At 41.9% G+C, this 13,321-nt stretch overlaps 1 pseudogene; it reads left to right on the forward strand.

Moving 5' to 3' along the window:
- The first annotated feature begins 2,481 nt into the window (after positions 1-2,481).
- LOC116632023 lies at positions 2,482-3,137 on the forward strand (annotated as a pseudogene).
- Positions 3,138-13,321: the final 10,184 nt, after the last annotated feature.

Below are 13,321 nucleotides of genomic sequence, written 5' to 3' on the forward strand. Positions count from 1 at the left end.
CTGATATCCAAGAAGCCTGTCTAGAAAGAAAGCAAAGGGAGTGAAAAATCCAAGTCCCTGACTATAGAAATATCTCCAGAGATCAGAAGTCACTAATGAGCCAGGTCCTCAGTGACTGGGACAGACTGGTGTTTAAAAGGTAGGGGTCCTTACGGCCTGAATGCAAACCAAAGTTCCTGTAGGTGAGGTGTTGGTTTTCCCTACTTAGACCTAGAGGCTTATCTTAATTGCCTGCCCACCTGGCTTCTTTCACCACACCTTTCTTTCAACCCCTTCTAGCCCCATTCACTTTTCTCCATCCCCATTACTAGCACCCAGTTCTGGACAATTGTCCCAACCTACATTTTGCCTACCTCCAACTCCATCCCATCTTCTCTTGCCTTCCTCTAATCCATAAGTCACGACAACCAGCCAGAGCATTTTTACCCTTAAAATACACTGATGGCTTCCCATCTTACTAAGCACTAAATCTAAATTCTTCATCCTGACTTACAAAGTACTACATGATCTGTACCTCCTTCCACTTTCAAGCCCTACCATTCTGCCCCAGGCGCCTCCACTCCAGCCTCAGCAGCCTTCTTTTTGGTCCTCTAACAGGTCAAGCTCATTCCCATTTTGAGGCTTTTGCTTCTTAGCTTACCTAGAAAGGTCACCCTGCATTTCCAAATAGTTGACTGCTCCTTATCATTTAAATCTCAGTTCAAATATCCTTGACCACCCAATCTAGAGTATCCACCAATTTATTATCCCACAGATTTATTGCTTGGCAGGTGATATGGGTCACTGGAATAGTTAATACATAATATGTGTCTGCTTATTTCATTTATCAAGTATTTAATTGTTACTCAAATGCACACTGGAAAGCAATTCAAGAAGTAATCTCTCTCCTGATGAGTGGCACACAAATTAACGGCATCAAAATATTTTTCCTTAAGATCAATCTAACTTGAAAATTAATCTAATACCTCCCTCAGGTCTGCCTTTTACACATACCTTTAGATTCTATACAACAAAACTTTAGTGGCAGCACATTTTACTTTTTAAACCTTACAGAGACATATTGGCACTCATTGTAAAATTGATACCCAGCAATAAAAGCATTCTAAACTCCAGAAGGAAAATAGTCCTAAATAAGGTTTTAGTTCATGCTTCCACAAAGATGGGGATATTCCCAATGCAATAATTTCTCTCATACTGTGTTCTACCCAGACACAAATAATAACTTTCCTTTTGTGCTACTTCTATTGAAAAATACTCAAAGGTTCAAATCCTACTGATGTAAGGTCGGTGCTCATCTTCATGTAAGCAGGATATTACATTTAGTTGACAGGTTTGGAAAGGGACCCTTAGACAATCCTGTGAAGCAAACCAGGGGTATCTTGGTCATTTAGATATCACAATGCTTTTTTCATCTCTGAACAGAATTATTTGATAACCTGTCTTTAGGAAGCATGTGGTACAGTAAGACATAGGCCATTTTCCTCTTGAGACAACTTTTGTAAGTGTGAGATGTCCTACAGTTCTTACATCATGCACTGTGAGGAGAATGTATATATTCTTGCTAATTTATAATGACTCCATTAGAAAAGAAAAAAGTCCACCTTTGATGCCCCCAAGCAAGTAAAGAAAAATTTGTAATTGGATTTAGTTACTATTTCTCATCTCAGATATAGAAAAAGGAAGCAGATCATCTCACAAAATAGAAGCAGTGACCAGCTTGTATCCACGGAGATTTCCTGCAGACAAACCTCTCAACCACTCCCCCTAAGATAAACTAAGATTCTAGTACTTTTCTCTCCCTCCCTTCTTCAAATTTTGAGTCATTCCTTTTCCTGTATGGACCAAAATAACACTTGGTCTTTTGGATTGTCATATTGTTCAAATACCAAACTACTTTGTTATCCATTAACCCCCTTTCCATCCTTCTGCCAACCAAGTCTTGTTCAACAGTAAAACTTCCTCAGTTTTGGCCAGGAAAACAAAAGCAAAAATAAACAATTGGGACTGCATCGAAATAAAAAGCTTCTGCACAGCGAAGGAAACAATCAACAAAACTAAAAGACAACCTACGGAATGTGAGAAGATATTTGCAAATGATATGTTTGATAAAGGGTTAGGATCCAAAATATAAAAAGAAGTGATACAACTCAACACCCAAAAAACAAATAACTCAATTTAAAAATATGAAGACATGAACAGGTATTTCTCCAAAGAAGAAATACAGATGGCCAATAGATACATGAAAAGATGTTCAACATCACTCATCACCAGGGAAGTGCAAATCAAAACCACAATGAGATATCACCTCATACCTGTCAGAATAGCTAAAATCAAAAACACAGGAAACAACAAGTATGGGGCAAGGATGTGGAGAAAAAGGAACCCTCTTGCACTGTTGGTAGGAATGCAAACTGGTACAGCCACTGTGGAAAACAGTATGGAGGCTCCTCAAAAAGTTAAAAATACTTTCCTTTTATCAATATGGCGGCAGCCATAAGTATACTTAGGCTTCAGAAGAGGCTTGCTTCCAGTGTCCTCCGCTGTGGCAAAAAGAAGGTCTGTTTGGACCCCAGTGAAATCACCAATGCCAACTCCCATCAGTAGATCCAGAAACTGATCAAGGATGGGCTGATCATCCAGAAGACTGTGACTATTCATTCCCAGGCTCAAGCACCAGAAAATCACCTTGGCCTGCCCCAAGGGTAGGCATATGGGCATCGGTAAGAGAAAAGGTACTACCAAGGCTCAAATGCCTGAGAAGATGACCTGGATGAGGAGGATGAGAATTCTGTGTGGCTGCTCAGTTAATACCTCGAATCTAAGAAGATTTACCACCCCATGTATCACAGCCTGTACCCGAAAGTGAAGGGTAACCTGTTGAAAAACAAGCGTATTTTCATCAAACACATCCACGAACTGAGGCAGACAAGGCACACAAGAAGCTTCTGGCCCACAGATCTAAGACCGAGGAAGCATACAAGCACCGTGAAGAGCTGCTCCAGGCCAAGGAGGAGGAAATCATCAAGACTCTATCCAAGGAGGAAGAGACCACTCTTTTGTCTGTGCACAGTGGCCTCAGCAATTACACAGATCAGTTACTCAATAAAGCAAACCTTTATCTGCCTCAAAAAAATTAAAAATAGGGCGCCTGGGTGGCTCAGTCAGTTAAGTGTCTGCCTTCAGCTCAGGTCATGATCACGGGGTCCTGGGATCGAGTCCTGCATCGGGCTCCCTGCTCCTTGGGGAGCCTGCTTCTCCCTCTGCCTCTACCTCTCTCTCTCTCTCTCTCTCTCTGTCTCATGAATAAATAAATAAAATCTTTAAAAAAATAAAAATAGGGGCACCTGGGTGGCTCAGTCAATAAGCATCTGCCTTCGGCTCAGGTCATGATCCCAGGGTCCTGGGATCGAGCCCCGCATCAGGCTCCCTGTTCAGCAGGAAGCCTGCTTCTCCCTCACCCACTCCCCCTGCTTGTGTTCCTGCTCTCGCTCTCTATCTGTGTCAAATAAATAAATAAAATCTTAAAAATAAATAAATAAATAAATAAATAAATAAATAAATAAATAAAATGGAATTACCATATGATCCAGTAATTTCACTACTGGGTATTTACATAAAGAAAACAAAAACACTAATTTGAAAAGCTATATGTGCCCCTATGTTTACTGCAGCATTATTTACAATCACCGAAATATGGAAGGAGCCCAAGTGTCTATTCCTAGATGAATGGATAAAGAAGATGTGATACACACACACATAGTAGAATATTACTCAGCCATAAAAAAAGAATGAAATCTTGCCATTTGCAACAACATGGATGGATCTAGAGAGTATAAAGCTAAGTGAAATAGGTCAGTCAGAGAAAGTCAAATACCTTATGATTTCACTTACATGTGGAATTTAAGAAACAAAACAAGCAAGCAAAAGAAAAAAGAGACAGACTCTTAACTATAGAGAACAAAATGACAGTTACCAGAGGGGAGGTGCTTGGGTGGGGTGCCTAAAATAGGTGAAGGGGATTGAAAGTACACTTACCATGATAAGCACTGAGTAATGTATGGAACTGTTGAATCACTACATTACACACATGAAACTAATATAATGCTGTATATTAACCATACTGGAATTAAACTTTTTAAAAAACTTCCTCAGTTCCATTGACTTCTTATTTTAAAGTGTTTCTCTTTACTTGTGTTCACTGCACTTTCCTCCAGGTTAAACATAGCTTTACTTTCTTTGGTACACATTAATAATCTCTTAGTGGCACACTTTTCATTTCTACATTCCACCTGCCCTGTCTCCAGAAGAGAAATGATTGACATTCATCTTGTATTTACTGACTTTCAATCCATAGTCTTTCAAAGGAACTGATGCTCCTTCTGTTCTAACCAAACATCTTTATCACTATTTGGAAGAAAATAATCTGCAAATAAAGGACACTTGGAGTTGATGCTCAACTGGGGGGTGCTGGATATGTAGGAAAGACTATGTGCTTTACAGACAGCCCTTGAAGGAACAAAGCAGAGAAATTAGACAAAGCTTTCCACTAATTTTTTAAAGATTTCGATTTAAAAACTTTCAATTTCAGGGTGCCTGGGTGGGTCAGCCGGCTAAGCACCTAACTCTTGATCTCAGCCCAGGTCTTGGTCTTGGGGTCGTGATTTCAAACCTCACGTTGGGCTCCATGCTGGGTTGGAGCTTACTTAAAACAACAACAAATAACAACTTTCAATTTCAAGGCTTTCAATTTTTTAAAAATCTCAATGTTCAATATGTTCACAGCACTGCTAAGTACTATGAGGACTGTGGAGATAAAAAAAGACACAGTTCTTGCCCTTGATTTTTGAGTCTGATCATACCCATAAATACCTAGAATATAACATCTCAGTGAGGTAATCGTCCTAATAGAGATAGGGAAGCCCCAAGAAGTCAGAAATTAATTCCCACTAGTGAGAGGAAACTTCATGAAAAAATGGTATTTGAGCTGCTGGGTCTTAGAGGGTGGGAAGAATTTCAACAGTAAACATCCCACTCTGGATGTATGCTAAGTCATGGAGACAAGGACATCTGGGGAAACTGAGTGGCCTGGGATGCTGGAGGGTACGGTACATAGACCATGTAAAAGGTGGGAAAACAAGACTGGAAGAGGGAGTAGTAGAGCATAAAAGGGAAATTCAGAGCAGGAACAGATCATTCCAAATTTGGCTCCAATGAACAAGAAGTAGAAGCATAGGTGAACCCAAAGGATTCCATCTTTAAAGTAGTAATGCTAAAAGCAAGCTTTTTTATCTAAAGGTGTAGCCTAATAAAAGTAGCCCATGTCAGATATAGGGAAGTATCAGTAATGAAAATATACTTGCCCCAGGACAAAGAAATCTTTGTCTTGTTTCTTTCACACAGGACACCTGGAGTGCAGCAGAAGGAATGGCACACCTAGCTCACACTTCCTATGCCACAGGTGTCCCATCTCCTCTAACTTTTCTGGATCCAGAGCTCCTAAGTTTGTAGGAAGTGTAGAATTAGTACTGAAACAGCAGAGTAGGATGCCCTAAGAGATGAACTATATGACTTAAGAGAGAAAAACTTGAATCCTTCAATGACTGCTCATTGCCTACAATTTCAAGTTAACTTCTCAGCATGGTGTCAAAGTTTCTGTTTGATCTTGGCCCGTATTTCCAATCTCCTTTTCCTCCACTCTCAACCAGTTCTAACAGATATCTTCTATTTTATTTAGCAGATACACCATACTTATTTCTCACTTTTGCACTGAATGAGAGGAATAGACTAGGTTATGCTACCATAACAAACAACTCCAAAATCTTAGTGACCTGAGAAAAAAAACAGATTTCTCACTCATCTTACATGTGTATCAGGGTTAATGAAGTACTGTGCTCATCATGGTCACTCAGGGACCAAGAATGACAGAATTATCACCAGGTCTGACATTGCTGGTTGTGTTCTGGGAAGAGCTCTAGAAAGTCTTGAACAAGCTATTAAAAGCTTTGGCCCAGGAGTCATATTTCACTGGTTTCCAACTCATTAGCCTGAAGAACTAGTCAAATGGCTCAACCAAAGTAAAAAGGAGTGTAGTGTTACCATGCCTAGAACGCACTGACTACCACGTGCACTCTGCATGTTCATACCTCTGCCTTTGTCCATGCCCTTCTCTATGCCTGGAACATCCTCCCATGCCTTGAACATCTAAAAAGCTCATGTTTCAAGACCTATCTTATCTGACACCTTCTTCATCCACTGGTCATCATACCACCAGGTTTACCTTGCCTTTGTTTCCATAAACCTTTATACATGTATTCATTAAAACACCCAACATGCATTATATTATATTATCATATGTCTATCTCACTAGCTAGACAAAGAAACCCTCGATGGCAAAGAATACATCTAAGCACCTTGGTACTCCCAGTATTTAGCATGGTACCTGATACACAGATGAGGAAGAGAAAGTTAGGTGCTATGAAATGAAAGATAATACTCAGACACTAATTCGGTGACCATGCAATCATTTACACAATTTATTACAGAAGACGTTTATTGAGCAATTTAAAAGCACTGCCAATTTACTATCCAAAAGCACCATTATTATCCTCTCATCAGGGAAAAAGTACGCCAGAGAGGGATAAATTTTTTTCACAGGTAGTCAATTTCAGAAGTAGGATTTCTGGGGTACAGACTCTGGCCTCTCTCAATATTTCCTCCAACAATAAGGGCATTTCAGTTGCAAAAAGGAAAATTTACGCCAAGTACAAAACATGTTCTGTCACTAGGAAGAAGGGTATCGTCTCCATAACCTTGTCGTGGACTTCTTCAGTCATTTTCCCACATACTCCCTATGGAGCAATATGGAAAAAAAAAAAACTGGGATAAGATCAAATCCTAAAGAATCTTGGGAAGTATAAAACCTCTTTCTGATCAGCAGTCTCTGGACATGGACAGGACTCCTATGCTGGGCAGGGTTTGGCTTTGATGGCATCTAAGGTCACTTTTACAGTAATGATTCTGGGACTCTTCTATGCCTCCTTGAGAACTCATTGAAGTGAAATCTATTTCTTTTGACATAAACTATAACCTCAGGAGAAAAAGAATACCATCTGGCATGATCCAAAGAGGCAGGGCCTAAGGGCAAAAGTATATTTTATAGGAAAATGGATCCTGAACATGTCCCTCCTTTATTCTTTAGGTAACCTACAGCCCTGATATCTCTCTACTGTGCATCAGCAGAAGTTTAATCTGGTTCTGTTTTTACAAAAGATCCATCATGTTGGCCTGGCTTACCAGCTAAGTCAGGCCCAACTTTTCCTGCTCTGCAAGCTAGATGTATTGACATTCAGATCTGTGTACTTCCCATCAAACTGCCTCTATAAATCCAGCCTGGTAAGACCTCTGAGATGGATGGGCCAGCAATCATTCCTTAAGCTCCCCTAATATTTTGGAAAGCCATAGGGACTATGGTTATTACTCAGGAAGGTGAGATTAGAGTGCAACTTTGAGAAGAGTGAAGCCCAGAGAATGGCAGGTTTGCCCAAGGTCATGTGTCAAGCTTTCCTCTCCTATTAATGGACTACAGAAAAACAGGTGTTTGGAAACCCAGTTTAACTTTATGAATGGGAGTATAGACAAGTGAAGCTCTTATATTTCTATACAGAAGAAGCTTAAAGATATTAGGGAAGGCAATCTCATCAGAAGAGGGGTACAGAGTGGGGGATGTCTTAAAGCTGCATTTACCATAGAGAGTTCACTGATTTATGGGGATCTTAGGGAGAAAACAATGGAGATTATGGGAATACTTTTCAAAAATCCTCAATTTTCCTCAGGGCCCAACACTCCCTTCATTTTCTACCCTTCTCTGGGAAACACAGCTCTTCAATCATACTCTGCTCTCAGACAGGTTCCAGGGCCTCTGTTCACCTGAGGCTGTGGTGTACATCATGGCAGTTTGGGTCTCCCCCACCCCTGAACCACTGTCCGATGTTCTAATGTGTTACTGTTCACAAGCATCTGGTGGCCCTCCCTGGAGGAGGATTATATTTTGGACTCCCACAAAAGTATATGCTTTTCAACTTCTGTGTGGCCCTGTGACTCACTTTGACCAATGAAATACAAGCAAAAGTAGGAGGCACTGTTTTCATGGTGAAGCTTTCAAAACCAGTTCATACTTTGCCCTGCTTTCTTTTTCCCTCTTCCATGCTGATTGGCAATGTTCCAGATAGAGGCAGCTCTGTGAGCCTGTGTTATGGGAAGTTCTGGAGGGAAGAAAATGTTGAGCAGAGCTACAACCAGCCTTCATGGACATACCATGTGAGTGAGGAATAAACTTTGTGGATTTAAGCCACTGAGCTTTTGGGGTCATTTGTTACTGCAGCGTAATTTAGCTTTATCAGGCCAACTCAGATATATAGATTACCATACCCACCAACACATCTCATAGATAGTACTAGTTATCTATGCTGCATAACACATTACCCCAACATTTAGTGGCTGAAGACAACATGTCTTTATCATCTCACCATTTCCGTGGGTCAAGAATCCAGGCATGGCTTAGCTAGATCATCTCTTTCAGCATCAGCACAAGACTGTAATCAGAAGGTGTGATCATAAGGTGTAAGATGACTGGGGCTGCAGTCAACACAAGGTCCAACTGAAGCAGGATCCACCTCCAAGATAACTCAGTGGGTATTGGCAAGGTGTCAGAGAAGTGACCTCTCATCACTTTTGCCACATTCTATTCACTGGATCCTGCCCACACTGAAGGGCAGGCAATGCCATGAGGCATGGATATCAGGAGGCAGGGATTAATGGGAATGTATTCGAAACTGTATCACAATGATTGCCAAAAAACGTAAAATTAAATGAACAAGCATTGAGCAAGAACCTAAGCTTGAGTGGTGAGACAAGAAAGAGAACTGTGGAATTTTATCACTGCGGCTCTGAAGCCCAGGAATGTTAACTATCTTGCCTAGGATATGTAGTTAGCAGTAAAGCCAGAATGAAAATTCAGATCAGCGCTCTTTCCACTAGACAGTCGTAAGTGAAAAATTAAATAGCAATACAAGACAAATTGCATTCAACTGAAACAGAAGCTAGGCCATCAGTTGCTAACTGAATTGTCACATAAATCATCCAGACAATGAGTGAATTAAAAGTGCAGAAAGACAGGCTCTTTCAGCTAGGGGCAATCAAAGGTAGGTCATAATATGAGCTAGACTTTGAAGGGTAGAATTGTTTGAGCAGAAAAGAAGGGAAAAGTGTTCTTGGCAATAAATGGCCAAGCTGGGAGTTCTTCAGGGGAACACTTGGGCATCACACAGAAATGCTGACATCTCTACTTTCTCTGTCTTCAGTCTTAACTCATCAGGTGACAGATATTTTCCAAACAGACTATCTCTGGAACATTGTGCATCAGAGGTGAGGCCACAAAGAGGGAACCTTCAATTTACCCTTAGGTAAGTGGTACCCAACCTCAGGAAAAAGGATCAGAATCAACTAGAAATTTTTGCTTGGGAAACTATGTATGCTTATACCCCCCCCCCAAAACCTGAGGCACCAGAATGTCTGTGGAGGGGGGCAGTGGAGCTCAGGTAGCTCGAAAAAGTCATCCCAAGTGATTCTGATATAACCCCCTGGTTAGAGAGTACAGCTGCGGGGCTTTTTGCAGCATCTGGTGAGGTCTCAGGGTGTACACTTTGCCCTACAAAGAACTCCAAGGCCAGGTCTTTTCAGGATGCCAATACACTCCCTCATAAAACATGAGCAGCTCGATAGCTGAACCAGGATGGATTGCTGTCCCCTCAATTAAGGGCTTTCCAAGAGTGCTTGATGTACAAGGATAAGCCCCCAAAACAGTAACCTTAATAGTAATTTAACTTTGGTGAAAGACTCATTTTTACCCACCTTGGGCAGATATTATATTTCCCATTCTATAGGTGATAAAACTGATAATTTAAGTAACTGGATCCAGGTCTGCAGGCCAGTGGGAAGGAAGTTGGGCCAAATTGTTTACTTTATCAAGTTTATCATTGTTTGAGAAAAGGAGGTGTGAAAAGAGGGAGCAAAATAGAAAATAGAACAAAATCTAAAAAAATTTTCAAATATCATAAAAAGATATAACATGATGTCAAAATCCCTATGGTTCCCTGACAAACCATGTCCATTTTTATTGGAAACTGCAAAAATGTCAGGCTGAGTCTCCAAGTGCAAGCTTTGACCTTCCCAATGTGAATGGAACTCTGTTTCATGAGGCAGACCATCAATTTTGCACTGAGGTCCTCCTGTATGCCCCGCCAAAGCTCTCCCAGGAAATCGAAGAAGCCTGTAAGGGCGCTTTGGCTAATGGAAGAACAAAGATCTCACCCTGCGCAGACACAAACCTACCATGCTTCACTGACAAGAAGAGACCCTGACAAGGCATAGCTATTAGCATTTATAATGCATCTTGCCCAGATGCAAATGTCATTTTCTGCCATTTGCACTGCTGACTAGGGTCGCCCCAGACGAAGGCATTGCTGATGGACACAGCCTTTACCCCGTGCCCTGCAGGGGGTTTGGAATGGACTGTAACTGTAGCTTTGCCCATGGCAGCCGTCAGATACCCACAGAGACCAATCTCTCCCAGTGCTTGCTAATGAAATTTCTCCTCGGGAGATGAAAAAGTCTTCAAATGAACCTGTCAAGTTTGTTTTATTTATTTATTTTTTTATCATTACGCTTTCATTCTAGAGCAAGGGTGTACAAAAAAGAGCAAGTAGCCTCCAGATGCCATCACCTGTTTCGCAGGAATCTTAAAATTTGCCGTATGATAATCTAGAGGTCCAAGCATTTCAAAGGGAAACTTTGAAATAATGCTTTGTTCCTTTCTTGTCTATTCTTTCTCCAGGATTCTGCAAAAACACATCTTAGCTCCAGAGGTGTGGACATAGAAGTCCTAAAAGCCCAGTTACATGGGAGTAAATAAGGGTAAGTGAAGGGGCTGCCCAAAAGGGGCTAGGAGACAGGTGGAAACCAATTTTGCATTCAAGACTTCATAGCCCATTTCTCTGACACAGACCCAAGGTTCTAGTGTTATTTACGTGGAAACCCTAAATAAAGTTTCTTAACTGGGCTGCACATTAGAACCACCTTGGGAGCTTTTCAAACAATACCCAGCATCAGCAATTCTGATTCGGTTGTCTGGGGTGGTGCCCAGGCAATGTCCTTTCAAAGCTCCCCAGGTGGGGGGCGCCTGGGTGGCTCAGTCGTTAAGCGTCTGCCTTCGGCTCGGTTAATGATCCTGGGGTCCTGGGATCGAGCCCCGCATCAGGTTCCCTGCTAAGTGGGAAGCCTGCTTCTCCCTCTCCCACTCCCCCTGCTTGTGTTCCCTCTCTCACTGTCTCTGTCTGTCAAATAAATAAAAGCTTTAAAAAAAAAAAAAAAGCTCCCCAGGTGGAAGATGGAAGGCTCTCACTCTCCATGAGCAGAAAGGCCCACCTGGGGCCTAATGCACTGAACTGAGCATTTGGATCTGTTTCCTTGGTTCTAGCCTAGCGGTTGTAAATCCAGCTATCTGTGGGGGCCAGCAAGTAAGGTAAGGCCCAGATACAAGGCAACAGACAGTGGTAGAGCGTCTAGCTTTTCAAGAGGAGATAAAAATTTGGACTTTTACATGAAACTTCCTGATTTTAAAATGTTGACAACTGATTTAAAATGGAACTCTTTGAAGGTGCGTAAGGCAGGAGCCTTGGTTTCCACCCACAGCATTTCCTACACTGGGTCCTCAGGTGACCTGGGGCGGGGCGGGGGAGGGGGATCTCTTTCTTTCTGGGATCAACTAGCAAAACTGAAAAAAAAAAAAGCACATCTGCAGAGCTTGAATTCATGTCCTGGTAAACACTAGCCTCCTGTCAGTTGGCCTTCATCATCATTTACACATGAGTCTTTAACTGACAGACTTGGGTTGTAGGGAGGGCAAGGGAAATCCCTATAAATAAGATGGGTGACCCTGACCCTGAGAGGCTTCACTAGGCCTTAGACAAGAATGTGCCCCTGGGAGGGGCACCTGGGGGGCTCAGTTGGTTGGGCATCTGCCTTCGGCTCAGGTCACAATCCCAGGGTCCTGGGATGGAGTCTCAGACTCCCTGCTTCTCCCTCTGCCTGCCGCTCCCCCTGCTCGTGCTCTCTCAATCTATCTGTCTCTCTCTTTCTCCCTCTCTCAAGTAAATGAAGTCTTTTTTTTTTAAAGTGTGCCACTGGGTCGAGGACTTTGGAGGCAACTCGACAAAAATAAGGAGGGGAATAAGTGAACCCTCAAAAGATCATTGTTGAGGCTTTTCGTTAAGATCACCAATCAAGAAGTATGGTGTACGGAAAAGAGCAAAGGCACCGAAGCCAGACGCTTCCCTGCTGCACAGGTGCAAGCCCCTGTCCTGGCCAACCACAGCGTCTTCCGAGCCCCGGATTCTACATCCATCAAACGGACATAAAAATACCTTCCCCATAACTACAGCATGGAGGTTCCAAAAATAAATAAATAAATAAAACTACCCTATGATCTAGTAATTGCCCTACTGGGTATCTACCCAAAGAATACAAAAACACTAGAAGAATGTAGCAGGAGGGGAAGAATGAAGGGGGGGAAATCGGAGGGGGAGACGAACCATGAGAGACGATGGACTCTGAAAAACAAACTGAGGGTTCTAGAGGGGAGGGGGGTGGGAGGATGGGTTAGCCTGGTGATGGGTATTGAGGAGGGCACGTTCTGCATGGAGCACTGGGTGTTATGCACAAACAATGAATCATGGAACACTATATCTAAAACTAATGATGTAATGTATGGGGATTAACATAACAAAAAATTTAAAAAAATACAAAAACACTGATTCAAAAAGATATATGCACCCCTCTGTTTATTGCAGCCTTATCTACAATAGCCAGATTATGGAAGCAGCCCAAGGGGCCATCTATAAATGAAGAGATAAAGAAGATGTGGTACACACACACACACACACACACACAGGAATATTATTCAGCCATAAAAATGAATGAAATCTTGCCATTTGCAACAAAACATGGATGGAGCTAAAGAGTATAAGGCTAAGCTAAATAAGTCAGTCAGAGAAAGACAAATACTGTATGATTTCACTCACAGGTGGAATTTAAGAAACAAAAAAACAAGGGGAAAAGAGAGACAAACCAAGAAACAGACTCTTAACTCTAGAGAACAAACTGATGGTTACCAGAGGGGAGGTAGGTGGGGGGATGGATGAAATAGGTGATGGGGATAAAGAGTACACTTATCTTGATGAGCACTGAGTAATGTATACAATTGTGG

The sequence above is a fragment of the Phoca vitulina genome, unplaced genomic scaffold (genome assembly GCF_004348235.1).
Source record: "Phoca vitulina isolate PV1807 unplaced genomic scaffold, GSC_HSeal_1.0 scaffold6, whole genome shotgun sequence".
Lineage (NCBI taxonomy): Eukaryota > Metazoa > Chordata > Mammalia > Carnivora > Phocidae > Phoca > Phoca vitulina.